At 34.7% G+C, this 25,986-nt stretch overlaps 1 protein-coding gene and 2 long non-coding RNA genes across 20 annotated transcripts in view; 1 reads left to right on the plus strand and 2 right to left on the minus strand.

The window, feature by feature from the left end:
- The window catches only part of LOC149137910 (uncharacterized), a 51,812-nt gene extending 44,197 nt beyond the window's left edge, over window positions 1–7,615 (minus strand). The window contains exon 1 of the long non-coding RNA XR_016244598.1: window positions 7,142–7,615. This is a non-coding gene — a long non-coding RNA (uncharacterized LOC149137910). The remainder of the gene's footprint in view (window positions 1–7,141) is intronic.
- Window positions 1–25,986, plus strand: part of LOC106875208 (dual specificity calcium/calmodulin-dependent 3',5'-cyclic nucleotide phosphodiesterase 1A) — a 1,569,442-nt gene that overhangs the window by 722,350 nt on the left and 821,106 nt on the right. The gene's annotated exons all lie outside the window — the stretch shown is intronic.
- On the minus strand, window positions 20,891–23,092 carry LOC149137911 (uncharacterized). 2 transcript variants are annotated; one of them, XR_016240646.1, is made up of 2 exons: window positions 22,758–23,092; window positions 20,891–21,182 (listed from the first exon to the last, which is right to left on the minus strand). It is a non-coding gene; the product is annotated as an uncharacterized LOC149137911 (long non-coding RNA). The 2 variants fall into 2 exon arrangements; XR_016240645.1 differs by having other exon boundaries at window positions 22,727–23,092.

A 25,986-nucleotide genomic window follows, 5' to 3' on the forward strand; every position in this document is an offset into this window, starting at 1 on the left:
ACCTGTGCTAAAAATATAACTGACAGTATAGGGGGAAAAATTATTTTCAGATTACACTGCGGCACACCTTGCATCGCCTCGTGGTACACCAGTGTGCCACGACATACTGGTTGCGGAGCACTGCTCTACAATATTACCACCCGTTTTACTTAATTCTCTAAACTCAACACCATTATCTCACATAATTTAGTTTTCTTTATTCTTTTTAGATTTATAGCGAATGTATGTATGTGTGTATCTTTTACTTGTTTCAGTCATTTGACTGTGGCCATGCTGGGACACCACCTTTCTAGTCGAGCAAATCGACCCCAGGGCTTAGTTTGTTAAAGCTCGGTACTTATTCTCTTGGTCTCTTTGGACCAACCACTAAGTTACGGGGACATAAACACACCAACACCGGTTTTCAAGCCGTGGTGGTAACTGACACAGACACACACACACACACACACACACATACACAGATAAGACAGGCTTCTTTCGGTTTCCAATTGCTTTGGTCGGCCTGAGGCTATATTAGAAGGCACTTACCCAAAGTTCCACGCAGTGGGACTGAACCCGGAGCCATGTGGTTGGGAATCAAGCTTCTTACCACACAGCTCCACCTGTGTCTATATGTATATATGAATAAATTTTGTAAAAGTGCCGAGAGACATCTTTTGAACAGAGGAAAACTTAAAGCAGAAGCCTTCAGAACATCGCTGTCCCAGATACATTTTATTTACAAAGTGTTTAAATATTTTCACTGCATCCCTTAATACAATAGATTGACATTTAAGCAATATTGAAGAGATTTCAGCTTATCAGCTCCATTTCCTGACTTTTCGCATTCTTTCTCATATCTCTTAAATCTTTACCCACTCTCTCTCTCTCTCTCTCTCTCTCTCTCTCTCTCTCTCTCACTCTCTCTCTCTCTTTCTCTCTCTCTCTCTCTCTCTCTCTCTCTCTCTCTCTCTCTCTCTCCCTCTCTCTCTCTCTTCAACAGAGAAATATTCTGCTGTACACTGTACACAAAATGTAAATAGTCATCAGAACTGCTGCTGGTTTCTGTCTGAATCACAAATTTTAGTGGGAGGAGTGTAATCATTTAATTTGAAATAAAACCAGAAACTGCTGTCCTACAATATGATGATGTTATACGTTAACGCATTATAAAGGTTAAGCGTTTGTGAACGCTAAGTGGTGCTCTGAAAAGAGTCGCGTGTAGGAGGGATAACACTTATTTGGGTACCATATTCTCTATACATCAATTGGATTCTAGCAATAGATCCTTAAAGACATCTCAAGACCTCCAACGTGGAGTAAAAAACACGCAACTGATATTGATGTTATTTCGGTATACTAATCCCGTTGAAAAGGGTACAATTTGTACTTGTTTTAGTTTTTAGACTGCGGCTATTCTGGGGCACCGCTTTGAAGAACTTTTAATCTAATAGATTAATCCCAGTGCTTACTTTTTTTTAAAGCCTGGCACTTATTCTATCGGTCTTTTGCCGAACCGCTAAGATGTGGGGGACGTAAACACACTAACACCCATTATCAAGCTGTGGGTGACAAACACAGACACAAATACTCACATACAAATACATACACACACACACACACACAAACACACACACACACACACACACACACACACACACACAAACATACAATGAGATTTTTTCAGTTTCCGTTCACGAGGTTTTGGTCGGTCCAAGAATATAGTAAAAGACACTAGTCCAAGGTGTCACACAGTGGGACTGAACCCACAACCACGAGGTTGGGAAGCGTACTGCTACAGAGAATCGAACCATGTACCTTTCAAATTCCGGCTGAGCGCTCTGAACCATCAAGTTAAGCTCAGCGATCCCTGACATAAACTGTGATTCTTCATACAGACTCACCAGGATAATCTTTGCGTCATATACCCATTTTCCAGACAACACGTGGAAAATAATTCTTTGCACAGACATTGACATTGCTACACAGAGCTGATTACTCCAGCATATTTTAGAAATGCACCCATTGTCCAGTCACTGATGACCGTCTTATAAAGCAGGCTTTGATCACTGTAATTATTGAGATAAATTATTTCCCAATACCCTTACATCCTTATATCGTTGCTATTATGTCATACTGTCGTGTGCGTTTTTTTTTTTTATATGTTTAATTTTGCTTGCAATAGCCGTTTCTTTTGCTCAAACCGCCGCTTCAGATGCCAAGATATGAAAATTGTCAAAGTGTAATACAACGGTTAAGTAATTTTCAAAAGTGTAGTAAATCCCACATACGACGATTTTATGCACCCAACAAAGTATTATTGTTAAGCTGGAACTATTGCTAATGTAAAAAAGAAATGGAATGGTGAAACTATTTTAACGTTTTATGTAGAAGCAACGTTTTAGACCTACGACACTTTTGCATAATAGAAACGATATATTCACACACACACACACACACACACACACACACACACACACACACACACACACACACACACACACACACACAGAGTATCGGTCGTAACACAATGCTAAATTGGTTTCGATAAAAAGAAACTCTCATACTCTACTAGAAGACATATAACCCCAATGTTATGACGTAAGTGTTCTTATAATTTGTTGAATATTTTTGAGTTTGAAATACTTATTATACTGAATTGTGGCTATCTATTCTCATTATTCATGTGTTTATATATACTTATATATATACATACATGCACCGACGCACGTATGTTTATATATACTTATATATATACATACATGCACCGACGCACGTGGTTATATATATATATATATATATATATATATATATATATATATATATATATATATATATATATATATATATATATATATATATAGTTGACTTTTATAGGAAAACAAATGACGAAGACACGTGTATGAACAAAAAGCAAGTGTATTAGTTTGACGCTCGGGAAAAATGTCTTTTACATTTCGAGCCTACGCTCTTCAACAGAAAGGAACAAGTGAAAATAAATAGAGAGAGAATGAAAAAAATTATGGAGTTCAGCGCTCCAACACGGCGAATGTATGTATGTACGTACTTGGGAGAAGCTCATAGTACAGAATTCCTTTCCAATCCCACCAGACACAAAGAAAGACTTTTTTAGGGTGAAGACCCGCTATCTCTGAACATTTCGGTAGATAATCCATTTTTCTTCACCTGTTACAATTTGCTTTAAAATTGGTGCGTTTTCATTCCGTTTATAAAGCAAATCACAAATGGAAATACGATCCAAAAGGTTCTTCTTACTCAACTCATGTGGTACCCAAACATCGTAGCGATTTGTGTACCCAAGCTTTACCAGGTGCTCACGAACGACGGATTTTGATAGGTTGGGACTTTCTGCCAATTCTCAGGTTGTGCAATGTAGGTTATTCTCGAGTAATGACTTGATTTGGTCATTATCTGTAATGGATGGTCTGCCTGATTGCTCTTTATCAATAAGGCTACCTACAATCTCCAGCTCGGAACCTTGCGAACCACTTCCGAACAGTTCTTTCGTATAAAGAAACATCACCGTAAACTGCGCATATTTCTTTTGTTGCTTGTGAGGCATATTTCCGTTTACGGAAAAAGAAAAGCATCAAGTGGTGAAAATGAATTTTCTCATCTTCCATTTTAAAGGGTTACAGGACTAACACAGGTTATAGGAACATAAACCTTCTTCCACGGAGAGATAGCTTAAACTGTGCTCTAAATGGAAGTGTAGTGAAACCCTATTTTATGAACTCAACCATGTTCTAAAATAAGTCGAAATGTAAGCTACTATAAATCGGAACGAACTTTCCGGACAACCCAATACTTTGTATATGTATGTATGCATGTATGTATGCATGTATGTATGTATGTATGTATGTATGTATGTATCCCTAATTCAGACATGCCTTTTCCTCCATTTTTTTTCTCTTTTCATGTTTTCTCGCTTCATTCCTTTTTGTAGAAGAGCGTAGGCTTGAAACGTCAAAGTCTTCTCCCCTATTTTCTTGAGCGTTAAACTAATACTCTCTGTTTGTCGCACTTTACTTGCCTCTGTATTTTTTTGTATATTGTTTTGTAAATTTTCGAACTACATACTCACACATACGTACGCACACACCAATATAATGTGCGTGTACATATGTACCTTTATAGGCAAATGGTAGAAATGTGTAAGTTGGTTAAGGTTGATTTCACGAGTTGATTTTCATCGATATTTCATTTGTATCCTCTAGTATGCATTATCCACTTGTGTATTGCAGAAGAGTATGCACAGCATATGCATAATTACGTATACTTATAGGTATATCTACTATGGGTGTATGAAAGCGTGCTTCGTGCATATGCTAACTAATATCATGTAATGTAGTATAATTATATTTCTACTGCAGTCTGTATTCCCAGTACTTATTTCTGATATATATATATATATATATATATATATATACACAAACATACATGTTTGTATGTATATATATATATATATATATATATATATACACACACACACACACACACACACACACACACACACACACACACACACACACACACACACACACACACACACACACGCATACAATGTCTAACTAAGAATAGCAAGGATTTTGTTCACGTCGTAAAACAGCGAATATAAATAATTTCTTTTTTATTTAGCACAATCAATATTTATATGAATGGTTTCTCCATTTAGAACACGATGTATGGACCAGCAGTATCTTGCCATTTAATTCTTTTATTGTAATTTCAAAATTTAAATATTCTTGAAAAGAATGCAGATAATGCAAATAGAGATGGGATTTTGATATCCAGATAAAATCGAATTAATAACATATACACACTCTAGGTTTTTTTTCTTTTTCTACTGTCCCCTCAGAATTTGAATACACTCAATTAATAATTTCTGCTGGTTTGCAAATGATGATTGTAAAAGCACGTTTCATTTCGACATGTGTTTGAGAGTTAGAGTAGTTTACTTTAAACTCGCAACTTTCAATGCACAAGTGTTAAATTAATTCTAGATTCTTTTCCAAAAGAAATTACATAATGAACAAAATTAGCTCCTCCTGTATGTTTAGAGCTTCCTGCGTTTCTTCGTCCGTACAAATATCGTAATGGGTATTTGAACGGTTGAAAGAGGCGAAAGTCGGAAGGGGTGAGATTTCGGCTCTATGCAGGATGTTCTAGCAACCCAAAACCTGACTTGGTGTTTTCAGTCTTATGGGCAGCCATACGTTAGGGTGCATTGTAGGGTGCATATTTTAAATGATAAACTTCTGGAATGTTTTACATATTTTTACAGTTCCAGTGATGGATTGGATCTGTAGCCTTCGAATTAGCTTTCTCCTTTCTGGTTTTGAGAAACCTAATTTCTCAAGATTGGTATTGAGGCATTTTTTTTACATATCCCAGGGCATGTATGTATGTATATAGGTGATGTATTTAGGCAGTGGTGTTCGTGCTTAAATAGAAGTGGATCTGTATGGGTACACAAAAGTGCCTCCGTTCATGTAATTTATACAATGAATGCTTGGACATACTCGGGAGTTTTCAGTGGTTGAGTATGTTCAGAGTATGCATACATGAATAATGTAACGATCCAGCGAACACATGCTTTCGACTGAAGACCAGCTGGAAAATGAAGAAATTATGTTCTCGGTGTAGAAATATCTGCTTTGTTCTGTTGGTAACAACATGAGTAGTATAATCTGTAACATTGTTACACAGCATATATGCCGAAAGGGATGTGATTCTCTAAGGCTGTCGTTTGGAAAGTTCCCACTCTGAATACGATAAAGCGAGAAACTAGAACTCTTTACTATATTAAGAGTGAGCTATTTGTGCATGTCACTGTAACTAGCGTTTACATACGCCTGATTACATAGCAGTATACTAATCACTGCCTCCTTCTGGAGTATCTCCTCTTTCTATCTCTGTTATCGAAGGAATAATCTGTAAAAATTTGAAATGAATATAAATCTCATCTGTTATGAGTATCAGCTTTTCAAGGACGGTCTAAAACAATATGGATTCTGCAACTGTTCTACCGAATAAATAATAAAACCATTGGCTGTCGTATATGTTATCATTGGTGAGTTTGGAAGTTTAGTCTGATTCAGATTTAAGTAGACTATAAATTATATAATTTTCAGTACAGAGGCTAGTTTTTCAGTGACAATGTATTCCATGAGTACATAAACTGCAATGCAGCACTGTATTATAAATTAGAGGAAATGAATATAGATTAAATTATTGATTTCTCTTATTGCAAGTTAATTTCAATAGTTTTCTCTATAGGCATTATAATATCTGAATGGGAAATACTGTGTTGTACAATCCTCTACAGTTATTGGGCCATTGGATGGTTCCATCATTAAATAGTATTTTCTCTGGTGGAAAGTTTTCAATAAGTTGAATTTTCATTAATATTTATTATTCATCGGTTATTATGTACGTATTGGAAAGCAAATTACCTCATGTAGTAATGATTACATGTATGCAAATGTTTGCTTATATTTATATAATGTAGCACTATTTGAACGTCACTAACATTCAGTTCTCTTTCATGGTTTTTTTTTATACTGATATTCTTAAATTTCAATATTGATTAGAATAATTTTTATTTTATATAAACAACATTGAAACTGAAATACAAATTTAACTAAAATATCTTTTGTCCTAAATTCAAGAATCCTCTATGTGTAGGTGATCGATCTAAAACAAACTTAGGAGTGTATGCCACAATCAGATTCTGGAGAAACTATATATGTATTCTTATCACGTGCATCGTTTTGTTACATATTACAATACGTTTTGTAAAAGAACAAGTAGTTTCTTGTTTGTTCGAAATATTTGTAATATCCTTGTACGGTAATTTGTGTAGGTGACATTGTGTGAGTTGCTACTTTTATCGTTGAATATATATATTTTAAAAAAAGTATACATTTTCAAGTCTAGCTATCGCTATAAGTTCTGGCAAATTGAGAAGATAACAGTTTAATCCATTTTCTAAGAATTTTTATATCACTGTTCTTATCCCAATAGAACAACATGTCCTTTTGTCTCCTAATAGCGTTATTATAATTTCGTTAAAGCAAACTTAACTTTAAAAAAATGATATCTAGAACTACCATAAAAACTCCCGTAGCGGACAACTTACCGTTCTTCATTTCTTTGTCTTTTGCTGATCTATCATCAGTTCTCTCAAGGTTCTCAAACAGCACAGCGTAGAGTTTTAGCATCATTCCTTCTTCTTCCGAAATATTTCCTTCTCACATCTCTTGGAAGATCTAATCTCACTATTTCTTATTCCATCTGTATCCTCACATGTTCTGTGCCGGCGTTCTTTCTGATACTTTTATACTTAAAGATAAATATTTGAATGTGTTTTGTAATTATTTTTTCATTTGATGGATTTTAACCCAACACTACGAGCTGACGTGACACGCACATAATAAATGCAACACACGTTTCTTCCATTGGTAGGTTTTGCCTACTGACGGCCATATATAACGTAAATAGGCACGAGGCCAAATATACATGTTAAATATACAACCACTAGTTAAATATTTGAACAGCGGAAACAGAATATCAAGGACCGTATACTTCAATTAGTATTTGAGAATTCCATCGATTCTGACAGCTGGTTCTATCTTGTATGCATACCTTCATGTTAGACATTGTACAATCTATATATGTGTAGTATATGTACATGTATACTGTGTGTGTATGTAACTATAGACGTGTGCGTTTATTACGTAATTACACACACATGCACATGTATGTATATTCTTTTATTCTTCTATTTGTTTCAGTCATTTGACTGCGGCCATACTGGAGCACCGACTTGAGTCGAACAAATCGACACCAGGATTTAAACTTTTGCTGAACCGCTAAGTTACGGGGAAGTAAGCACACCAGCATTGGTTGACAAGCGATGGTGGGAGGAGAAACACGCACGCGCACACCTATATATATATATGTATATGTATATATATATATATATGTATATGTATATACATATATGTATGTATATGTATGTATATATATATGTGTGTGTATATATATATATATATATATATATATATATATATATATATATATATATATATATATATATATATATGTACGTGTATATATATATATACATGTATATATATATACATATATACATGTATATATATATATGTATATATATATTCACAGGTATATACAGATATATATATATATATATATATATACATATATATACATATATACACATGTATATATATATATATATATATATATATATATATATATATATATATATATATATACATATATATATATATATATATATATATATATATATATATATATACATGTATATATACATATGTGTGTATATATATATATATGTATATATATTATATGTATACGACCAAATCCACTCACACGGCTTTGGCCGGCCCGGGGCAGTAATAGAAGACACTTGCCAGGCTACTTACCTCACAGGGAGTGAATAATTATTGAAAATTATTCACTCATGCACCTATATATATATATATATATATATATATATGTGTGTGTGTGTGTGTGTGTGTGTGTGTGTGTGTGTGCATCTGTAACATAATATGTGAGAATTATTTGGTTGCCATAATAACACTCCGAGTTTCGGATGTCTGGGCAGAAACCTGCTCCTGCATCTCGTCAGTTACCGATGCAATCAAACTCCTGTGGAAATGACCATTAAACAAAGGAAAATTACTATGTAATTGATCGTTATTAAGACAAGAGCTATTAGAGTGAGCGCTAAACAAGGGGAAAAATGTATATATATATGTATATATATATGTATGTATATATATGTATATATATATATATATATATATATATATATATATATATATATATATATATATATATATATATATATATATATATTACAAATTAAAAGGGTAAAGGATTATCAATTTATTAATTAATAAATCAATTAACAATTAACAATTTTTACCAAGCCCATCGGTATGAAAGCACCATTATTGGTGGAGAACTTATTTAAAAGCTCATATATATTTATAAATATAATTAAGGGATCAGCAAATATTTGCTTCACCATATACCGAAGTTCAGAAATAGCAGCTAAAAAAGCTGAGAATCCCACAGATAGCATGACTTGTAACTCACAAAGGCAAAAACAAGAAGAAAAAACAATGAAAACTAACCAATTTCGATGTTTAACAGTAAACGCGTTTCTAGATCATGATTGATAATAATCAATTTCCTTCATCAGTACTGTATTCCAGTAGTAAATTTGACTATGCTAGCAAACTGTGTAAGTATGGACTAGTAACATTCCATACCGACACAGATCTGAAAGCATAACCGAATCCACCTCGGTCATATATATACATATATATATATATATATATATATATATATATATATATATATATATATATATATACATAATTAAGGGATCAGCAAATATTTGCTTCACCATATACCGAAGTTCAGAAATAGCAGCTAAAAAAGCTGAGAATCCCACAGATAGCATCACTTGTAACTCACAAAGGCAAAAACAAGAAGAAAAAAACAATGAAAAACTAACCATTCCGAAGGTTAACAGTAGACGCGTTTCTGGATTATGATAGATACTCAATTTCCTTCGTCAATACTGTATTCCAGCAGTAAATTTGACTATGCTAGCAAACTGTGCAAGCATGAACGAGTAACATTCCACACCGACACAGATCTGAAAGCATAACCGAATCCACCTCGGTCAGCCAGTCTAACTGTCCTTCCTTCAAGAAATTACCATGTGCGCGACAAGTGATACCGCAGAGAATCTGCGTATACTAACAGGGAGTGAATAATTATTACAAATTATTCACTTCCTGTTACTATACGCAGATTCTCTGCGGTATCACTTGTCGCGCACATGGTAATTTCTTGAAGGAAGGACAGTTAGACTGGCTGACCGAGGTGGATTCGGTTATGCTTTCAGATCTGTGTCGGTGTGGAATGTTACTCGTTCATGCTTGCACAGTTTGCTAGCATAGTCAAATTTACTGCTGGAATATCGTATTGATGAAGGAAATTGAGTATTTATTACTCATAATCCAGAAACGCGTCTACTGTTAACCTTCGGAATGGTTAGTTTTTCATTGTTTTTTTCTTCTTGTTTTTGCCTTTGTGAGTTACAAGTGATGCTATCTGTGGGATTCTCAGCTTTTTTAGCTGCTATTTCTGAACTTCGGTATATGGTGAAGCAAATATTTGCTGATCCCTTAATTATATTTATAAATATATATGAGCTTTTAAATAAGTTCTCCACCAATAATGGTGCTTTCATACCGATGGGCTTGGTAAAAATTATTAATTGTTAATTGATTTATTAATTAATAAATTGATAATCCTTTACCCTTTTAATTTGTAATATATATATATATATATATATATATATATATATATATATATATATATATATATATATATATAATGGACTCTCCCGTTGTTACACGACGTATGAGCGATCGACAGTTTCCTACCGAACAACCACACAAATGATTTGTTTATAGTGACCAAACGTTTGTGTAGACGTAAACTCACTCCCTTCACCAGATCGACATTCCCTGCACAGGTGAACCTGGTGCCGAACGTCAGATGTCCAAACCATCGCAGAGCAACGTGAAATGAAGTGCTTTGCTCAAGAGTACAACGCAACGCCCGGTCTGGGAATCGAACTCGCGATCTCTGAATCGCGACTGCAACACCTTAACCACTAAGCCAAGCGCCTTCACACTACACACACACTCACACACACACACACACACACACACACACACACACACACACACACACACACACACACACAAGAAGATGTATATGTATATTGTTGATTAATATTGATTTCACTGAGAACTCAGCTTTCAGCTTTATTGACTTATTGAGCCAGTGAAGTTGTAAACAACTGTTTTTACCTCACAATCATAGATCTGACATTTTTTCACTAATGAGGTGAGTAACATGTAAACCACAGAAGCAAGCAACGGTTATTGGTCAGAGATTTGGCTATCGTGGTTAGAAATGAGAGGGATGGAGGAAAATTAAGGGTCATACGTATAATATAGGAGGAAGCTAGATGGGAAGTGAGGTTAGTCGGCGTAGAGAATGGGAAATAAGTGTGAAATGAAAAACTGTGTTATAAAACATTGTTAGATAGCGATAAGACAAGTTATTTTGGTTATTAGGGAAGTGAGTGTTTAGTTAGAAGGTAAAAAGCCTTCTCAATAATTGATGTGATTCTAGATAAGAATAATGCATTAAGAAAGAATAAGTAATCTGGTTTATATGTCTATAGCTATGCACACGCACAAGTACATTTACATACACAAATACATGTACCTACACACACACACACACACCCACACACACATATTCAAACGCATATAAATATATGTAAGTATATACGTACATGAACATATAAATATTCATTGCAAACATATATATATATATATATATATATATATATATATATATATATGTATATATAAACATACATGCAAACATATATATATATATATATATATATATATATATATATATAAACATACTTGCAAGTACATATACCTTTACGTTTAAGGTATCTATCTATCTATCTATCTATCTATCTATCTATCTATCCATGTCTGTCTTTTTGTCTTTCCCTGCGCGCGCGCGCGTGTAGAAAATCAAATACGCATACATGTTTATAAGAGTATGACAACATATTTTTTAAAGTGCAAAAAACCTGAATAAGCAGTCATATATGTACATAGGGGTAGAAGTGAGCATGTTTGTGTACGATTTATTGCTCAAATCGAGGTAAATATCCTATAAATGATCAGAAGGTTAGACAGGTATCTAACTAACTATTTAACTACATTCGAATACCTGGAATGTATGGGTTACAGGGGAGGGTGGATCAGTGGTTAGAGCGTCAGGCTTACAATCATGAGGTTGTGAATTCGATTTCCGGACAGGACTGTGAGTTGTGTTCTTGAACAAGACACTTTATGTTACATTGCTCCAGTTCACTCAGCTGTAGAAATGAGTTGCGACGTCACTGATGCCAAGCTGTATCGGCCCTTTAGCCTTTCCCTTGGACAACCTCGGTGGCGTGGAGAGGAGAGGCTGGAATAAAAAGTATGTACTCCATAGAACGTATTGGATAATTATCCAGTTTAATGTTAAAACATTTTTTTAATTAATATTATAACAAGATATTAAGGAAGCGAGATGGCAAAATCGTTAGCACGCTGGACGAATGGTGAACGGAATTTTCCCCCTCTTTTACGTTCTGAGCTCAAATTTCATCGAGGTCGACTTTGCTTTTCATCCTTTCGATGTCGATAAACTTAGAATCAGTTGAACATTGGGCGTCGATGTAATCGATAGGTCCCCTCCATACAAATTTCAGGCCTTGTGCCTATAGAAGAGATGATTATAACAGGATATAGAAATTAACATTAATAGTGCAACCATTCAACCACTTAAATGTGTATGTGATATATCTCGACTTTGTCAAGGCCTTCGACAAAGTTGAGTATGTCGATGATATATCAGAAACAGCGTGACTTTGGTCTCGTTGGAAAAGCTGAAGGACATTTTGAAGATGCAGAAGTCTTACAGTTGCGACCAATGGTGTTCTTTCTGGAAAGACAACAATTCTCAGCTGAGTCCCTAATGGAACTGTACTGAGACTCCGGACTCCAACTGTTTGCGGTGGCTCTTTCAGATATGCTCTCAGTAATACATTCAGCCACCCTCACCAACTATGCCGATGATACAAAAGTATCGCAAGGGGTTTAAGGAGTCTGATGGCTCTCTAAAACTGCAGAGAGACCTGAATGCAATTTACAAGTGGGTAATGAAAGCAATATGGAGTTTAAAGCAAAGAAGCTTCAAATACTCTACTATCGGTCCACAAACAGATTGTAATCTGAATACACGGGGCCCTGGGATAGCAACACAAACAGATAAAAGTACTGAGGCTCCACTGCTTAGCGAGAAGACGCGAAAGATATGCAGTAATATACCTATGGAATGTCTACGTCGAACATTGGAATTGAAAGTTATATTAACCACTGAACTAGACGTCGATGCTTTGTACCAAAGACACCGGTTTTTCCATCTACAATAAGGACAGCTTGGGTTCCGAGGCTCCAGAAGTTTTCAACACTCTTCTAAACAATCTCAGATATTTGCAAAGGTTAGATATGGATGCTTTTAAGAAACCATTGGACAAAGGTTTATATGAGATACCAGATGAACCGCTATCACGGCAGGAAACACAAAGAATTCCAATTTGCTACTTCTCCTGAAACAATTTCGAAAAGAAAGCCCGGGAGGTGAATGAGAAATAAAAGCGGTGCTCCAGCATGATCTCAGCCTCTGTCTGAAATCAAGGAAAGAATAAAAGAATAGATATATGTGTATCTACACATACACACACACACACACACACACACACACACACACATATTCAAACGCATATAAATATATGTAAATATATACGTACATGCACGTATAAATATTCATTGAAAACATATATGTAAAAATACTTGCAATTACATATACCTTTACGTCTAAGGTATCTATTTATCTATCTATCTATCTATCTATCTATCTATCTATCTATCTATCTATCTATCTGCCTGCCTGCCTGTCAGATATGTATATACATATCTGGCACTCAGTCGGTTGCAACTACGAGTTTTCCAGTTGATCCAGTCAAAGGAACAGCCTACACGTGAAATCAGCGTGCAAACGTCTCAGCACTCCACAGACACGCGTACCCTTAGCGTAGTTCTCAGGGAGATGCGGCCTAACACAGGACGCGACAAGGCTGGCTCTTTGAATCACAAGTACCACTCAATTTTTGCCGGCCGAGCGAACTGGAGCAATGTGAAATAGAGTGTCTTGCTAGAAATCGAACTCACGACTTTACAATCGTGAGCCAAATAGCCTAACCACTAAGGGATAGGTCATCGGCACATAAGAGTTCTCACGATCATCCAGCATTAAACTTGACTTATACCACGGAAAATTACAGTTGATCGGTCGGGGCCAAAAGCGGGAACTTGGTTAACACTCACCTGCTCGTAAGCATTCTTAACTTAACTCATTTACAATCATCATTTTCCTGACTGTATCTCCCTACATGGCTTGCACCGCTCTTACAATTAAAATAACACTCTCAATTCAGCTAGTAGAGAAGATATATTTAATTTATTAAAAAATAAATTATTCTGACAGACACTAATTCTGTTTCTTATTTAAAGTATTCGTCTGAGACTTCAGGAATCGTTTTTCGAAAGCAACTGAACTCGCCTTGTCGTAGTCATTTATTTAATAAACAAATACACGTTCTTCACTCATTCTGAATACTTTGCTACAGTTTGTGTTTTACTTCATTCCATATATACATACGCGCACATTTGCATACATAATTAATATGTGTGTGTCTGTGTCTGTGTAATATATGAAATGTCATTAGTCGCAAAAGATAATTAGAGCATTCAGTACAACGTAGTGCATTTAGACAATTACATTCAATTAACTGTTCATTATCTGACTATGAGTTTTACAGAAGGAAAAGCTGTTGTTTATAAAGAAGTATGATTCTTGATTATAGTGTCGCTACGTTTTATTCAACCAGAGCCTGGTTGATAGTAGGGAGTAAAAGGGGTATTATAGTGATATGAGCAGTATTAGAAGTATTATAGTGATGTACAGAATGGTAAGGTAACCCTCGTTGTATGACCGAACAATCTCAAATATACTGTAAATAAAATGGAGACATGAATTTTGTCATATGGTGAGGTTTTTAAAATTATATAGATATCAAAGTAAGCAGTTATATTCACATATGCACAAAAACACACACGTCCATTTATTGTAATGTGTACTTACAAGTTAATTTTAAACTCTTTATAGATGTGTGCATATCATTGCATACACATACATTGAGAGATAGACATGCAAACATTTGTACCTAAACATACTGATATATATATATATATATATATATTAGAAATATAATATTTCTAAATCTCTCAGAGAGATTTAAGCAGTAGTGGAGCAATAAAGTTGTAGTGTATTGTCAACTTAATGTGACAATCCCAATAAGGGAACACACTACTGCCGTTTAGCCCTAGGAAGCTGGACCGCTTCCTGTCGGCCTTGACACAATTATTGTGTCCTTAAGTTTGCGAGGGGGGAGACAAGCTCCTCCACCCAGCCTAGCCAGCATTCAGGGACATGTTTCTGAGTCTTTGCTCGTCATCAGCCTGAAGTAGCTTGCCAGCTGGTTAAAGAAGCCTGTATATATATATATATATATATATATATATATATCAGTGTCGCATAACTGGCCCCGTTTAAAAGTACCCTTCAATCGTTGGGTAATATGCTGTGCTTGAGAAGACCTTTTGACTGAAGTGAAATCGTAGTCTGAGCCGATGCCAGTGTTGCTTGACTGATATCCATGCCGGGGGCACGTAAAAAAACACCATTTAAGCGTGGCCTATGCCAGTGCCGCCTGACTGGCTCCCGTGTCGGTAGGTATGTAAAAAGCAACATTCGAACGTGACCGATGGCTGTGCTGCTTGACAAGCGCCCGCGCCGGTGGCACGTAAAAAGCACCATTCGAGCGTGGTCGATGCCAATGCCACCCGACTGGCATTGGCACGTAAAAAGCACCCATTACACTCTCGGAGTGGTTGGCCTTAGGGGGGGGGGGCATCCAGCTGTAAAAATCTTGAAAGATCAAATTAGTGTTTGGTGCAGCCTCTTGGCTTGCCAGTCCTCAGTTAAACTATCCAGCCCATGGAAAGTGGACGTTAAACGATGATGATGATATATATACACGAATAACACAGAATACACACACATGTACTCAAATATGTGCACATACAATAATATATATTTCTACAATATACACGAGGATATATTCAAACGGACATACCCAAATTAGATCAAATATGTACTAAAAGTTAGGAAGAAGGTTAGAGATAAACAAGCAGGAGCGGCATTTGTTCGTAGATCTATGAGAAAGAAGAATGACGTGGTGGAATGACTGAGAGGATTAAGAACGAATATACTAACGCGAACTGATGAGATAGTGTGGGAGTGAAAGTTATGACGAAATTAATAAGAAAATAATACAAAAAAGCTGCAAAATTATATAAGCTATAATTCTGTAAATGTAGAAAAGTAAGTTTAGTGTAAGGTGTACTTGTGGATTGTTGCTTTATGTTGCATGGCGTATTGTTGTCTTTGATTTGGTTGTCTTTGATTTTGCTTATCAAGGATTTACATTTGTCAAAAATTTCAGAATTTGATATAGGTATATGCTGCAAATGCACTGAATAGATACTATTTAACCTTTCTAGTATTCTCAACTTTATATTGGAAACTTTGTCGCTCTTAATTTCCAAATTTGACTTGATAATTTTGTGACGTTCGTCTTTTCTATTCGTCCAACTTTGAAGCAAGGCTGTAATATTGTTCCTTAATTTGACTTCTGTCACACCTTACATATCATCCTTATTTAGTATTGGATATAAAAAGAATGAGGCAAACTTAAGTTTCATATATTGCTATTTTTGCGTTGCAAGATACCTTTAATTTGCATATGGTTGGGTTTCCGCAGCTGCTGGCACCACGATGATATTCGTTCAGGGTTTTAAATCTAACTTGCTTTGGGGTTGCACTGATTTCTGTTTGTATTCTGTTGTCGGTTATTTTGTCTATATATGAAGTTATCTTTGAAGCTTGATTTTAAGTTTATGTTATTGTCGTGCATTATCGATTATTTCCGTACTAGATGAAAGAGCAGATAGTTTTATGCTGATTTTATTGACTGTGTTTCGAAATACTGTCAGCGGGTGACAAGCTTGTTTCCGTATGTAAGTGAGTTTCTCATTACGTTTTGTAAATTGTTTACGAAAGTGAAAGTTGGGGTGTAATTTTTTTTTCTTTTAGTGACATCTAAGAAATCTATACTAGTGAAATTGTTCATGATACTTAAATCCTCCATGCGTTGGTCTCTCGTGCGTCCATTCATATCACTAGAATCTATTCAGAAGTACAAGATGTCTGTGTATATAAATATATATATGTAGATTTGTGCGCATGTATACACATATATCTATTTACATTGTATATACAGAGATGTGTATGTACAAATACATATATGTCGGTGTGTCCCTGTATGCGCGTGTCTTTTCATATGTAGCACATTGTAACGTGTGTATGTGGAATGTTCACATGTCTACACGATTTTGCAAACACACAATACAAAGGATGTGCATGTTCTCGAGCCTATGTAAGCGTAGCTGTGTCAATTTCGTTAGAATACACAAGTGTGAGCATGTCAAAACGCAAGGAGATGTTAATACCTCAGCGTACAAAGAACACTGTTTTTCTGTGTATTTGCTGTATATGTGAGTATTACATTTAATCAGAATGAGATCATTTACAAATATGCACACCGAGATCATATCCACTGAACTACTCACTAATATCAATTAACAACAAAGTTCCGGATTACTAAAGCATAGCGATACTTCTAGGTAGAAATCATTCTCCATCAAAAGCAACAAAACGTTTTTTGTGGAGCTTATAGTGTTGCAATGAATTGTATGTACTTTTTATAACAAACACACACACGCACAAACGCACACATATTTAGGCATACATGAATATATATATATATATATATATATGATAGATCGCTAGCCACTACTCATTCTATTTTTTCTCTCCGTGTTTCTCTCCTTGTTTCTTTCTGTGTTCCTTTCTGTGGAAGAGCGTAAGCTCGAAACGTTAAAGACTTTTTCACTTCCCGAGCGTTTTACTAATACACCTGTTTGTTTTCTACACCACTTGTCTTTTTTTTTGTGAATTCCCCCTATATATATGTATAGATGAGCGTAAGTATTTCCTTTCATACTCATCATTCGTTCTATGTATCCCACGTTTTGTGTTGTCTGTCTGCCCACGCAGTGTCCATTCTGTGTTAAGGCGATATGCCTATAATAAAGAGTACGAGCGTAAGGTTGAAATGTCGAAGAGTCCTCCGTTTTTCATCAAACTGATACACCTTGTTTGCTGTTCCCTCACTTATCTGGGATTTTTTCGTACAATTTTGAACCATATATATTTAGATGCATATGAGAGATTTGGGCTATATAACATACATAATTAGTTCTGGGTTTATTGAGGAACATGTTTTTCGTTTGCGCTCATCGTTCATTATCCGATGCTTTCGAACGTAATAAACATTTCCAGTCAAAAAGAAAGTAATCTAAATTTTAATTACACTGTCTTTGAAGCTGATATTCATGAAATGATGGTGCATATTTGCGTCGTCGATGAAATGAAACTGATAAAACCTGGATTCTGAGAAAACTTATTATGGTCAAATTAGCGAAATGAGATACTTTTTGCTACAATATTTGTCCAAAATTACCTAATGTACTATTTACTTCTCTTCTACGGTGAATGATACACCACAAATAATAAGCTCTCAAATTTCATCAGTGATACTCTCGTGTTTCGTTGCACTGTGACAATCAAAATTATGAATTAACTTCCAGGAGTATCACGACAGTCGTCTGTTAATGTGGTTGGGTAGCTTATTGCCTCTGTCATTTTCTGAGCACTTCAAAACGCAGTTATCTCATCCACATGGAAATCATGGCATGGATATTATATTCAGTCATTAACGAATATGTCGTTTTATTTTTATTTTTTGTGAAAAAAAAAAGCTTAATTTAGCCAAAGGAATAATATTCCGCTTATTAATAGAGCATTTAATTTCATGCCTGTTCGAGTAGGAAATCTGCCTTCCTGTTGCACGCACATGATTGTCACAGCTTGCAATTTCATAGTTGTCCTAAGGAGTCAAATATAAGTTTAATCATCCATAATTTCAACATTTCAGAAAGAGGTAAAGGCAATGATATAATGCATGGCTAATAATTGGAATATTCTTGAATAGCATGAGCTAACATATCTCCAGATATGTTCTGTTGACCTTTAAGTTAAATTATCGCAATAATTACGTTTTTTTTATAGTTGAAATAGGAAGTGCTGTGGTTATTAAATTTCATGAAATTCAACCATTTTATGGCCCTACCCTGCAGCATATTTCAAATACATGTGGCGAAGTGAAAACATATGTAGTATTTAATTAAATGTGATCTAACAAACCCACTGTTTTGAAATTTTAATCAGGCCGCACAAACATAATGATAAAAATTTTCGGTAGCGCTAATTGAATTTCACGTCATTTGTGCTCATAAACATCAAAATAGTAAGTTAGTTCATAATCATCATCCATTGAAATAACTCGTGAAACTGTTAATGAAACCACGCAGATCGCGCCATTATTTTACATTTTTTACCCGATAGGTGTTTCAACGTAAAGCAAAACAAATAGAAAGGTCAATGCAATGTTTGTGTTAGTGTTATTTATTGATTCCTATATGTGATATACAGCTGCATTTCATATCTTTATATTACTCGTAGATTCATATTGTTCTCTGCCACCGTAACCATACTTCTTAATATTCTACCCTCATTTATCATATACAACGATAGACAATAAGTTAAATTCGAGAGAGGTCACGTCTTACGTTGTCATTTCATATTTAAACGATATCATTCTTAATATAATTAAACTATATAGTAAATTGTATATCTCTTTAAAACAATCGTGCTTTGCAAAATGACTATAATATTGCGTCATTAAGATATTCCTCCCTGATTTCAGAAATCTCAATATTATGACTCAATCAATCTTCGTAATAACTACGTTGAATGTTTTTGAACATTGCGTGTTCGAAAGTTTTACTATTAATCATGAGAGAAGACAGTAGTTACCAGAAACGAAAGAGTAGTCAGCTCAGTACTTTTAAGTAATTAGTTCTATCGCTTTATGTTGTGAGCGTAAATCCTGTCCAGATGGACTTAACTTCGTCAATTAGAGAAAAAGAAAAAGAAGTTTGGCCTTATGCCAGTATGAGAAATCACAAGAATGTTTCCCATTCCATGAAAACTTTCAGTAACTGAGAGGGGAAATATTTGAGTTCTGAAGCATTTTCAAAATTGGTGTAGTGGTTTTGTCGTTCTACCGTCTTATAATATATGGTTAATGAATGACAATCACAAGGATTTTCTTTTAATTAATCAAGAAAGTTCCTATACAAGTAGATTATTCTGTAAGTAGCCAAGATTGTTTGACTATAATAGAATCTTCTTAACTAGCAACTGCTTCGGAATTGGCCGATTCGGGCATCAGTCATGCGGATATGCAATATACGTAAATATAAAGTATCCCTTACCCACGTATATGTAAAAGTACATTTGAGGATAAACGGATTCAACGGGCAAAAGGTGGGTTTCATATATATTAAAGTATCATGAATATACAATTATTCCCAGTTGTTAACCACAATCCTGCTGGAGAATGCGCAGGTATGGCTGTGTGATAAAACAGCTCTCTTTGCAACCGTGTGGTTTTGGCTTCAGCACCGCGCAGTGCCTAGGGTTAATATCTTCCACTATAACCCTGGACCTTGTGAGTTGATTTGATTGACGGAAACTGTCGTATATATACATATGTGTGTTTGTGTGTATATCTTTATGTATGTGCCTATCACTCCCCTCCAACCACTTGGCAAGCAGTGTCGGTTTATTTATATCCCCGTAACATAGTGGTTCAGAAAAGCCGACTCCTCAAGATGGCTACGGTTCAATGACTGTAACAAGTAAAAGATAATTTTTGTTTTGAATACGATTCAAAACGCAGTATGTTTCATACAAGGTCAATAAATAATAATACCAATAATAATAATACTGTTGAAAATAATACCAATTGAATGTTATTAGGACGTTTATTAGTTATTTGTGCCAAATACAGATACAAAATTGTTATTTTGTTATTTATTGGGATTTACTTAACGATTCCTGTTTAACGAAATGGCTCTACTGAGAGTGTTATTTAGCGCTTGGCAACACCGTGATCTTAAGAAAGTATATTTTCCTGAACTGCTGGCCATTATTATTCGTCTCCTTAAAGATAGAAATTTATAATTTAAGGGAAATTCAGTTGTTATTTCTCGCAGGTCGAGCAACCACATAAAAGCTTTCTCCTTGGTCCTCTGCTTCTATTATAAAAAGAGATGGTATAATGAATCAGTTTGAGGTTAGTAGCCAACTTGTAAAAACAACTCCATATTTGCTGTTATTTGAAAGTTTAAAATTAAGTAATGTGTTTATTCATTAGGTAATTTGTTTATTCATATAGCTCACAATTATATGTTTATGTGCACGTACAAAATAATGTACATATACTTCATTCAATGATGTTTCAGTTTGGAGTTGATTTGACTTGAAAATCAATCATACATAGAGATATTGCTTGTAATAATGCTGTCATCATTAAAACATTTACTACTGTTCATCAAACTCTAACGTGATCATGAACCACTATTTCAGTCATTATTTTCACTTCATTATCTTGCTTGGCTGCTTTCTTCACCTATTGCTATAACAACCAGATTCGTCGCTTTAAATTATCTTATACTTTCTGAAAATTACTTAGACATCAAAAACGTTTCATTTCTCTATTATACTGTGAATGCATTCTCTTATTTATTATTCAACCATATTTGATTTTTATTGTTTTCTGTCTCATTTTACAGAACTTGTTTCTATTCGAGTTCTTTACTTATAATTGATATTATTATATATTTTGTCAGTGACTAGATTTGTCTATATGAAATCTAGGTCTACCAAGCTCCTCTTTCTCTCTCAGCCTTCTCTTTCTCTCACACGTGTAAGCAATATTTTAATATACTTCAAGTATAGATGCATTTGTAAGGAGGGCTGTAATTATATTTCAATTTAACTATTTAGACTGATGACAAAGTACCGTTTACACGTTTGTTAAATGTAGGAAGAAATAGGAGGTGTAATTCATGAATAATATATCTGTAAATATATTTATTTTAATACAGGTAGATTCATAATGTATAACCATATGAAGTAATTCTATTCTAATCGATCTTTGACCTTCACTGTCCTTCCGAAACCGACGAGATCAATGCCGTTAACTGGTCATAGTTTATCTGGGAATGTTACCCGGGAACGCATCTTCACTTGAAGATTTGTTTCATTCACATTTGCTATAAAACAACTCAACTAAAAGTAAAAGAAAAACAAAATCTCAGACACTTCTTGGAAAGTAGTTACAAGTCGACGGTTGAGCTACAAGTAAAAATATGAATATACAGGTTGAGCATACAAGTGGGGTGATGTTTTGATAAGGATTGACTGAGGGTAAGGATTAGTACTTGGCCTAGGGCGGTGGGAGTGAGCACATTATGGACAACGAAAGACGAACGAGTAGGTCCGGAGTGACTGATTGGATATGACACTGTACAAGCGAGTTTTGAGGAACAGAAGCCCAGCAGTGGTGATAGAAAAGATCAATGACACAGCACGTGTGTTGACGTGAGATGTTGAAAAATGGTAATTTTGATGTAGTTTTGTACATGTAATTACTGTCACCCTGTGATTATGCCTCTTTTAACGAGAGAATGTATGATAAAACCAAAATAAATGTAGCTAGCTCTGTGTCTTGTAGATAACTCTATGTCTGGAGTGCAGTTGTAGTTCATATGAAAGTTGTGTTAGGTAACGAACTGACCTGTTTACGGTGACTAACAATAGATCTGTACCTGTGGTGGAATGGTTATCCCATTAGTACAAGACAAATGAAATAGCTTCATTTTCCGGATGGTGACAGTGAATCAAAACATTTGCAACTACTTCAAACCTCCGCTACTGGAAAATAGCAAACGACTTCTTATAAACGCGCATGAGAATAAATAAACGAAAAATAGCAAAACTGCTCAGTCGACGTTACATCAAACTGTGTATAAAAGATATAAGTGGTTTAATGAATAAGGTTTTGTATTAGATTAATTTACAACCATCCAACACAAGTATTGAATCTTTTACCATAGTAAAATAGTATCTAATAGTATCAACTTCCATCAGTTTTTAAAACTGATTACCGGACCTATGTCTCTTAGCTTGGTATTGATTAGGGATGTATCTGCTTTGATATCAGTGTGGATTTAATATTGTAACTCGACGCGCATGGCATATATACCAACACAGACTTTATGTATCCAAACGCACGCACACATACACTCAAACCCATACGCACACTCTAATATATTTGGTTAATTATTTTTCCTGTTTCAAACTGTTCAAAAGTTTTTCAGACTTTTAACGAATTTTTTATTTGCTTTTACTAGGATTGTTATTTCGTTTCCTTGATACTGTGTTCTGTTGCAAGTGTGGATATTATTTGTGTTTAATTTCAGGGATCGGTGAATTGCTACAGGCTATCGCTGGTTGATAGTAAGCAGCTAAGTACGGATGATCACCAACATTAAAATTAGATCTAAATAAAACAAAAAATAGCACATTTCCAATCCTTGTCAATTTACTGATTCATTTAACTTAACACTCGGGTCACCTAAAGACAAACTCATTGCAATACAATAAATCAATGTTTTATGTATATTTTCTATGTTCAAATTTCATGGGAAAAAGTTTGCATAAGTTATGAGCTGTACATACACATCCTAAGTATATTGTAATTAAATTGATTTGAAGAGATTAATGATTATCGAGTACAGAGTTCGTTCATTTTACGTTTCACAGATGTGGCTTTAAAGTCTTGTGCTATCGTTCAATCCTTGTATAGAATATGTAAATATAAGTATATTTAGTACTTTTGCGTGATATAATGACTTAAGTAGCAAAATTCGTGGAAATCCCATGGTAGAGCAAAAACTATGCGGATAGGGTTACTATGTGTGTGTGTCTATATGTGATATCAAAAGTTCCAAATGAATCCCAATAATATATATATTCATACATATTACATACACACATATATTCTCATATATATAAAATGTATGAATATATATATATATATATATATATATATATATATATATATATATATATATATATATATATATATATATATAATGTATGCATATAAGATATGAGCAGTGCGTTACCTTCATGTATCGAAGAATACATTCCACTAATAATGGTATTATTTTATTTTCTGAGATGCACTTCAAAGATAGTTTTTTAAAAAGGCGCAGAGTGAGGGATAAGTGTTGGGGCAAAGAAAGAGGAAAAAAGAGACACTGATATATCTAAGGATGCAGTGACATCACAAACTTTGTTACTTATTCCATTTTTTTCTTCTCCATCTCCATATCATTTTCACCCTTCCAACTTTATTTTCTATTATTTCTCTTGCATGTTTACTTAAACTCCCTCTCTTACTCAGTTGCTCAGTTCGCAGAATCCTACCATTCGTTTTTTTTTATCTCTCTCACTTCCTGGTTCAATACAACTCCAAGCTAGTCATACCTCATTCTCTTTTGGCTGACGTTTCCGTATCACCATCACCACTACCACAGCTGCCATTTACCATTATCGTCATTATTTTTATTTTCTCTCTTGTTTCTCTCCCCAACTCAACCCATGCCTAACGACTTCTCTCTCTCTCTCTCTCTCTCTCTCTCTCTCTCTCTCTCTCTCTCTCTCTCTCTCTCAAGCATACTCTTCAAATTTGTATCAGTCAATAGCGTGTATTTTTATAAGCGTTTCAGTACTTTTTTGCTTCCGAAATGAAGATGGGTTTATAAATGTAATCATGCGGTCAGTTTTTAGGATTTTTTCCCACAAAATCACGGAAATATTTTCTAAATAACTCTCTCAATAATCCGATTTTTTTTCTAAAATTGCCATTCTTCTTAGTACATTTACTCTCCCCTTTTAAATGAGGAAACTGATTTAATACCTCATTTCCTCCTTGCAGATGAATAGTTTTAATTTCATCTTTAATGCGTTGATATAACTAAGAATAATTTGTTTTTTGCCAAAAGTTTCAAATTTAGATTAATGAGGCGGCTGGTTGCATCAATAAAAAAATGCTAAGTCAAATAGTTGACCGTTGTCATATAGAAGCTAATTTTTCTCTTCTAAAAGCATCATGCTCATTATTTTCCACTTTTTTTTAAAGAGGACACATAAAAATTCCTCCAGAAAGATAGCATGTCTAGCACTTGAGGACAACATTAGCATATTCCAAATCTCAAATTTTGTGATATTCTCTGAATTTACAACTGTTTAATGCCGCTGCTCGGATTTTATTCACGTAGTTCACAAACATTGACATTGTATAGTACAAATTTAATGATTTTCCATTCAGTGACTCCTAATATCTAGTGCAAACGATATGTTAGTACAGGATAATTGAAAATGTTTTCACGCAAGGTTACAGATCTAAGTTTACAGATTATTGATGGAGTTCCATTAGTGCAAATATTGATAAGTTTACTGAAATTTACTTTAAAATTTCCCAATTACCTCTGTACTTTGTCAGATATCTGATCTTTTATTTTTCTGTAAATCGATGCAGGACAAACAAGTTCTTCAAAAATGCTAAAACTGTCATCACTTCCTCTTATATAATTCCCTAACTTAGCTGTATGACTTACGTTGGTTGATTCCTGTAAAGCTAAAGAAAATAAACTATAAGTATCGGTAACACCTTACTGTTACTCAGATACAGCACCATTAAATACTTCGAAGAGTCTCAGTTGTTTGCTTTTTCGTTCGATATTTTTATCACTAAGATCTCTTGAATATATTTGAAGACAAGTTTAACACTTACATCCTTACCAAGAAAGACTTTTTCTCCTCTCTCTTTCTCCCTCTCTCTCTCTCTTTTTCATTCTTCCACGATACTCTTCATTCATCACTAAACTTTCACGCCTTCTACTAACAATTATATTTTGTCCTCTTTCGATTTTTTTTCCTTTTTCCTTGAGCACACATTTTTTTCTGTAACTCACACCCAAACATTAG

The sequence above is a fragment of the Octopus bimaculoides genome, chromosome 1 (genome assembly GCF_046866305.1).
Source record: "Octopus bimaculoides isolate indiv1 chromosome 1, ASM4686630v1, whole genome shotgun sequence".
Lineage (NCBI taxonomy): Eukaryota > Metazoa > Mollusca > Cephalopoda > Octopoda > Octopodidae > Octopus > Octopus bimaculoides.